Below are 8,712 nucleotides of genomic sequence, written 5' to 3'. Positions count from 1 at the left end.
CATAATGAATCTCTATGGATCTAATATCCAGTTTCAAAATAGTCAGTATATTTTTCTCTAAGTCTATACTTATTCTCCATCCACAACCCACCTTAGTTTTTTTTTTTTTCAGATAAATCCTAGATAGCACTTTATTGCATCCAAAGATCCTTCAATATGTATCTATAAAAGACACTTTAAAAATCATAATTCCAATATTTTTATCTTTCCTGAAGTAATTAAGTACAAATCTTTAATGTGAAAAGCACAGTATTCACATTTCTTTCAATATTTCATAGTATTTTTAACTTACAGTTTGAATCAAGAAACAAAATATATTCAATGCATTTTATTGATATAATTTAAATTGCTTTTGATTTATAAGCTCCCCATCCATTTTTTTCCTTATAATTTATTTGATAAAGAAACCAAGGTATTGATCCTATATAACTTTGCACATTCTGAATTTTGCTCATTGTCTCCCTTTGTATCAGTTAAGGTCGTCTGCGTACCTTTTTATTTCCTGTAAAAAGTGGTTACGTTTAGAAGGCTGATCAGATTTGTCCTATCTTTTTTTTATAATAATACTTCACAGGGGGAGTTATAGCTTCCTATTGTATCACATCAAGAGGTACATTATGTCCATTATGTCTAGTTTTCATTCTTCTTGTTCTTAGTCAGATTGATCTAACCAGCTAGGATTTTCTCATTTTTTAAGCATCAGTACAAACTCAGAATGATACCAATACCAGGATTTTTATGAAATTTAAGATTATGAAAATGTTTAAGATGTCCTGCACTTTTTTTTACCTTCTAGATTATTTTAATTAAAATCTTTTTCATTCTTTCATATCTATCTTTCAGTTTATTTATTATGATACAATATACATAACATAAAATTACCATTTTCGCCATTTTAAAGTATATAGAAAAATATGGGATGTCTCATGAATTTACATGTTAGTGTTTCACAGGGTCTGTGCTAATCTTCTCTTTGTCATTATTATTTTAGTATATGCATGCTGCTGAGACAACTTGCATTTGTTTTTATCTTTGGAATATATCTGAATATCTGACTTGGTCCATATTCCAAATTACCCTATCTTAAAATCCTATTAATGAATAAATCTGATGGCCCTTAAGCATTTTTCCTTGCAAATGTGTTTCACTGTTTTGTCATTTGTTATGTATTGATTATAATGTTTGTCATATTTTTTGGACAAGTAACATAACTAAAATTATTAATTTTATCCTTTATTAATTATATTTTGTGAGTCACAATTAAGACTACTTCCCTACTTTCAAGTTTATAGGTGCATTATTTTCTCCTAATACTGACATATTCATCGTGGGGATAATTTTGTCTTTTCTTTGTGTGGCTATGACACTATTCCAACACTACTAATTATAAAGAATGTTTTTCTCACTGATTTCTAATGCTATGTTTGTAATATACTAAATTTTTATTTGCAAATATGTCTATTTCCAGATTTTCTATCTTAGTTCATTCATTTTTCTAATATTTATTCTCTTGCATATAGAGGTCATAAAATACACCTCATACAGAAAGGATTAGAATATCCTTTTCATGGTTTTTATATTTTCTCTATTCTTATTTGTCCTTTCATATAGACCTTATAATTTTTTATCTCAAGAAAAAAAGATCCACTTCATTATTGCAATAATATTAAATTTACAAGTCAAAGATTTTTATTAATATTCACATGCATCGTTGGTTTGTAGATTTCTTTTTTGGAGCATTTTTTATCAGATTTTATAATCAATATTACATTCACCTTATAACAAGAATTTAGAGGGTTTTCTCCCCTATGTTTATTTTTCAAATAATTTAAGTAGTACTTGGATTATCGTTAAAGTTGTTTAAAGCAAGTCACTTGTGAAAGCATTTAGAGCTTAAATCAAATAATTTTACCATAGTATGTATTGATTTGGGCTGCTTGTAAAACTTTTCTCTGAGAGGGGCGCCTGGGTGGCTTAGTCGGTTAAGCGTCTGCCTTAGACTCCAGTCTTGAGCTCAGGCTCCCAGCTCAGTGGGGAGTCTGCTTCTCCCTCTGTCCTTACCCTCTGCTCGTGCTCTCTCTCACTGTCTTGTGCTCTCTTTCTCAAATAAGTAAATAAAGTCTTAAAAAAAAAACACCTTTTCTCTGAGAAATGATATTCCTTTTCAATATGAAGATATAATTCTTTTTTTTTTTTTTTTTAAGATTTTATTTATTTATTTGACAGAGAGAGAGATAGCTAGAGCAGGAACACAAGCAGGGGGAGTGGGAGAGGGAGAAGCAGGCTTCCTGCCAAGCAGGGAGCCCGATGTGGGACTCGATCCCAGGACACTGGGATCATGACCTGAGCCGAAGGCAGACGCTTAACGACTGAGCCACCCAGGCACCCGAAGATATAATTCTTTATTTCAGGAAAGTTATGTTAAATTACAGTTTTAATTTTAATTTTAATTTTTTTAATTTTTATTTTTTTTAAGATTTTATTTATTTGCGAGAGAGAGAATGAGAGACAGAGAGCATGAGAGGGAGGAGGGTTAGAGGGAGAAGCAGACTCCCTGCTGAGCAGGGAGCCCGATGTGGGACTCGATCCCAGGACTCCAGGATCATGACCTGAGCCAAAGGCAGTTGCTTAACCAACTGAGCCACCCAGCTGCCCCAATTTTTATTTTTTTTTAATTTTTATTTTTTTAAGATTTTTTTTTTTTTTTTTTAATTTGACACAGAGAGAGAGAGATAGCAAGAGCAGGAACACAAGCAGGGGGAGTGGGGGAGGGAGAAGCAGGCTTCCCGCCGAGCAGTGAGCAGGGAGCCGGATTCGAGGCTCAGTCCCAGGAAGCTGGGATCATGACCTGAGCTGAAGGCAGATGCTTAACAACTGAGCCACCCAGGCGTCCCTAAATTACAGTTTTTAGTATGTATTCTTTGCTCTTGCTTTTCACTTGGATTTTGTGTGTGTGTGTGTGTGTGTGTGTGTATGTAATTTCTCTACCTTTTTCTATTACTTCCTCATTTTATGTCTCTGTTAATTTTTGCTTGATTTTAAAATTTACTATTCTGTTTTTCACTATGTCTTTTACTGTATCATGTGTGATATCTCTTCATTTTCATTGTCTATTTAGTTTAGTTTTTATTTCTAAAATTATTTTAAATTTATTCCTAAATCATTTTGGAACTCAAGTCTATTTTCAAGCTCTCTTATTTTCATAATTTATTTTTCTCATTTTTTCTAGCTCTTATGCTTTTTTTCATATTTTAATTTTATTTGGCTTATTTTGAAATACTAAGCTTCAATTTTTAAATCTTTTTTGGTAGATCCTATTCTTTTGTTGTGTCTTCATTGTCTGCAAGATGTTTATTCTGCTCATGTATTTCTTTTCAACCTGGTGAATTGGTATGGAATTCAACCATAATGCTATTGTGTTATGAATGTTTATATGAAATGAGTTTTTTTGAATTTTAAAAATTATCTTCCAAATATGGGACTATGCCAAGGTAACTTTCATAGTCTCATGGCGGCAGGCTTTTCTCTACCGTAAAGCATCAAATAGCCAGTTCAGGTGCTGTGAGAACTGTCTCCTTTCTTTTCTTTTTTTACTATTAACAGAATATTTCCTTTCTTTCTCTCTCTTCCACACTGCCTGCTCCAACTTTTTTCTTTTTTCCCCATAGTATCTTTCTCCTGCTTAATTTGTATTCTATTCCCAACACTTTCTCTTTAGCATTGATTTTGTCCTTGAAGGAAACTTCTTCAGTTGGGTGGTTTCAAGCTTCCACGACAACCAGACAACCTCAGCACTGTCTAACATTCCTGACGTCCCCTAAACTCATCCTTACAATGGAAACAGAAAGCCTCCTCTCCTGATGCTTTCCTCAGATAGTTACGCCTGACTTTTATTCCAGAGTCTTCTCTTGCTTTCTGAATGAATTGTTCTTGGCAATTTACCAGCATCAGGGCTATCAGAAATCATTGCCTTCTACTTCCTCTCACACAGATATACATGGGTGTTGGTAGTTTGGCACAGCTCAATGGAATTTTGTGGTTTGTAAGAATAACACTTGACTACTTTGGTTTAAAATGCTTTAAATGTTCTATTTTATTTCTTTACATATTTAATGCTTTAATGCATTCATTATTATGTCTGTTTTGTTAGGAGATTCAAGAAAAATACATTGCTACTCCACTAATAACATATTTCTTTAAATGGAGTTTATTTTTAGAGCATTTTAGGTTCATAGCAATATTAAGCAGAAGATATGGATTGACTTTTATATATTAAACTTGTATCCTGCAACTTTGCTGTAATCATTTATTAGTTTCAGGAACTTTTTGTTGATTCTTTCAGATTTTCTCCATAGATAACCACGTCACCTGTAAACAAAGTTTATTTCTTCCATCCCAATCTATATACCTCTTCTTCTCTTAGCCATCAGGGAAATTCAAATCAAAACCACATTGAGACACCACCTTATTCCAGTTAGAATGGCAAAAATGGACAGGAAAAAAACAACAAATGTTGGAGAGGTTGTGGAGAAAGGGGAACCCTCTTACACTGTTGGTGGGAATGCAAGTTGGTACAGCTACTTTGGTAAACAGTGTGGAGGTTCCTCAAAAAATTAAAAATAGAGCTACCCTATGACCCAGCAATTGGCACTCCTGGGTATTTACCCAAAAGTCACAGACTTAGTGAAAAGAAGGGCCATATGCACCCCAATGTTCATAGCAGCAATGTCCACAATAGCCAAACTGTGGAAAGAGCCGAGATGCCCTTCAACAGATGAATGGATAAAGAAGATGTGGTCCATATACACAATGGAATATTACTCAGCCATCAGAAAGGATGAATACCCAACTTTTACATCCACATGGATGGGACTGGAGGAGATTATGTTAAGTGAAATAAGTCAAGCAGAGAAAGTCAATTATCATATGGTTTCACTTATTTGTGGAATATAAGGAATAGCATGGAGGACATTAGGAGAAGGAAGGGAAAAATGAAGGGGGGGAAATCGGAGGGGGAGAGGAACCATGAGAGACTATGGACTCTGAGAAACAAACAGCGTTTTAGAGGGGAGGGGGGAAGGGGGATTGGTTAGCCCGGTGATGGGTATTAAGGAGGGCACGTACTGCATGGGGCACTGGGTGTTATATGAAAACAATGGATCGTGGATCACCACATCAAAAACTAATAATGTATTGTATGGTGACTAACATAACATAATAAAATTTTAAAAATTAAAAAAAATAAAGAGAAAGGCATGGCAGAAAAGGAGCCACAATAACATATCTAAAATTATTTGTGTCTTTGGCTCACTGTTTAGCTATGCATCCAAGGAGTAAAACTCCAGAATGTCTAGCAGAGAGCAACCACAGGGAGTCAGGGGAGATTTGAGTAGATACCTAATTCTATAAAACTATCAGGCCAACCCAGTTAGAGATACCATGGTAAGCGCCCAGAACTTTGAGTTAAGAATCCAGAAAGGCCCTTCTCTAGAAGTAAGGACCAAATCCTAGAATTAAGATACATGCTCTAGGAGTAAAAATATATGCTTAGGAGAACTTAGAAAGCAAGATAATCTAGATCTTTACTGTGTATTACCTCCAATATGTGATATATAAAATTACTAATCATATGAGTAACCAGCAACAAGACAAGCAATAAAGAAATACAATAGTCTAGGGGCGCCTGGGTGGCTCAGTCACTCAGTTGGTTAAGTGTCTGCCTTCGGCTCTGGTCATGATCCCAGGGTCCTGGGATTGAGTCCCACATCGGGCTCCCTATTCAGCGGGGAGTCTGCTTCTCCCTCTGCCTTTCCCCTTGGCTTGTGCTCTCTCTCTCGCTTGCTCGCTCTCAAAAAAATAAATAAAATCTTAAAAAAAAAAAAAAAAAGAAATACAATAGTCTATTGTAAAAATAGCCCCAGAGATGATACAAATATTGCAATTAGTAAGACCTTCAACATATTCTTGATTTATATGTTATAGAAAAGAGAAAAAAAGAAAATGTGAATGCATGGTTGGAGAGTATTGATAGAATGTTTATATATTTATACAAAGAAGAACCAAGTAGGGGCGCCTGGGTGGCTCAGTCGGTTAAGCATCTGCGTTTGGCTCAGGTCATGAACCCTGGGTCCTGGGATTGAGCCCCGAGTCCAGTCTGCTTCTCCCTCTCCCTCTGCTCCTCTCAGCCACCCCTCCCCCCCCCCCGCCGTCCATACTCTCTCATGCACTCCCTCTCTCAAATAAATAAAATCTTTTTTTTTTTAAGATTTTATTTATTTATTTGACAGAGAGACACAGCGAGAGAGGGAACACAAGCAGGGGGAGTGGGAGAGGGAGAAGCAGGCTTTCCGCGGAGCAGGGAGCCCAATGTGGGGCTCGATCCCAGGACCCTGGGATCATGACTTGAGCTGAAAGCAGACGTTTAATGACTGAGCCACCCAGGCACCCCTCAAATAAATAAAATCTTAAAAAAAGAAAAAGAAGAATCAAGTGGATCTCATGGATGTGATTAAAAGCAGAGCATAGGATAGGCTATATATATTGAAGTCAGAAATACACTATTAGAAATGGTATGTAAACTGAAACAAAAAACAAAGAAGGCAAACATAACAAAGTAAAATTAAGCATAAAGTACATGTGGAAATTTATCAAAAAAAGGTCCCAGCAGGAGAAGGCAGAGAGTTGGGATAGAAACAATACTTGAAAAAATAATGGCTGATAATTTCCCATATCATTTGGAAGATATTGCCAGTGAATTGAAATGGGGTAAATAGAAGGAGAAACATACCTAAGTGTATTATAATCAAATTGTTGATTATTAAAGATCAAATGGTAATATTCAAAGCAGCTAGAAGGGGAAAATACTATATGACATTTAATAGGAAAAATATATAACTGATAGCTAAGATGGTAATAGAAAGCTGAAGTCAGGAAAAAAATAGAAATCTATCTAAACTAAGTCTAATTAGTATGGGAGCCTGGCAAATATAGTTTATTGGATAGCCGCCCTCTTGTTCCTCATCTCATATGGAGCAGGTCATGAAAAGTTCCGGAAACATATGGGAGAACAAAACAATAAATTATCTGTACTGCGGGAAATAAGAATATCGGCAGATGACATAGTTACCTTAGGGACATATTCAATATTAGATTTTGGTGATACCTCTCCGTGGTATTTTCAAGTAAGAAGCTGGATATGCAAATTTAGATTACAGAGGAAATTCCTAGAATTCACATACAATATATAATATCTTCTAAAAATAATTTAACAAAAGATGTATTTCAGATCAAATACTCAAGAACTCCAAGGTTAAAATTAAGAAAAGTTTTAACACTTACCATAATATTTTTTGACCTGATATACATCCATTGAATTTGATATTCTAATTTATGATATATATTCTAGAATCAAAGAATATGTATTCCTTGATTAAAGTATAGCATAAAAAACTACATACATTGATGCTGTCATATTTCCCCAAATTATTATTCCCATCCTGCCCATGATTAATTTTACTGAACTGTAAAAATTTGAAAAAGCAAATCTAATTAAGCTCTTATTTAAAAAATCATGTATATGATGTACAGTTTTATTGATATTAGTGTTTTCTAAATCACCCACAATTCTATTTCATCAGCTCTCTTAGGATAAATTTCCCTTGGGACCCATGCACAATTTCTGTGTTTTCCTTTATAATTTGTTGGCATAAATCTTACAAACTCTGACTCCAGTGGTTGATCATGTATCCTCATTATTTTTAGAGGTAAATCTGTTGCCTATTTCTTGCATCCAGGCTGAAATTCTCAGCATATATTTTATCCACTAAATACAGAGTTAATTTGCACCTCAGTTTTTATTGCCTCCTATGGGTTGATTTGTGTCCTCCAAAAATATGTTAAAGCTCTAAGCTTCAGTACCCCAGAAGGTGACCTTTTTTGGAAATTGTGTGGCTGCAGGTATAGTTAAGGTGAAGTCATACTAAAGTGGAGTGGGCCCATAATCCAATATGATTAGTGCTTTATAAAAAGAGGGAAGACCAAGTGGAGGCACAGATACATAAGGAGTATGCCATGTACAACAGAGGCGGAGATTGGAGTGATGCAGCTGTAAGCCAAGGAATGCCAAGAACTGATAGCTGCCACCAGGAACTAGGAAGGGGTATGGAAGAATTTTATACTTAGAGGGAGTATGGGCTTGCTGACATCTTGACTTCAGACTTCTGACTTCACCAGAACGGTGAAGCATAAATTTCTGTTGTTCTAAGCCACCCACTTTGTTATCATAGCCCTAGGAGAATAATATCCTGCTTTTATGTTCAATTCCTTCAATTATTTTTATTTTGTTTTTCATTACACTATATATATAGTTTTTTTTTATTTGAGTATAGTTGACACAATGTTACATTAGTTTCAGGTGTACAACTTAGCGATTTTACAGTATGTTCATCCCAAGTGAAGCTACCATCTTTTCCATTACATTGCTGTTACAGTAGCATTGACTATATTCCTTATCTTGTGCCTTTATTCCCCTGACATATTCATTCCAGCACTGGGAGCCTGTATCTCCCTCTCCCCTTCATCTATGTTTATACAATATGTCATTTTTTTTTAACTCTCTGGGGCTAATCCAGTTTCTTACCTATAGGAAACATGCACCTTCTCAACCTTGTTTATTACCTTCGTACCAGTCTGCTCTTTCAGTGTAAAAGGGTG

General features: G+C 35.2%; 1 pseudogene; it reads right to left on the bottom strand.

Annotated features, from left to right (window-relative positions):
• Positions 1-908: 908 nt before the first annotated feature.
• On the bottom strand, positions 909-1,005 carry LOC116632496 (annotated as a pseudogene).
• Between the last annotated feature and the right edge of the window lie 7,707 nt (positions 1,006-8,712).

Source organism: Phoca vitulina, unplaced genomic scaffold (assembly GCF_004348235.1).
Source record: "Phoca vitulina isolate PV1807 unplaced genomic scaffold, GSC_HSeal_1.0 scaffold6, whole genome shotgun sequence".
In the NCBI taxonomy this organism is placed as follows: Eukaryota; Metazoa; Chordata; class Mammalia; order Carnivora; family Phocidae; genus Phoca; species Phoca vitulina.
The sequence above is the reverse complement of the archived record's forward strand: the minus strand, read 5'-3'. Positions and strand labels throughout refer to the sequence as shown.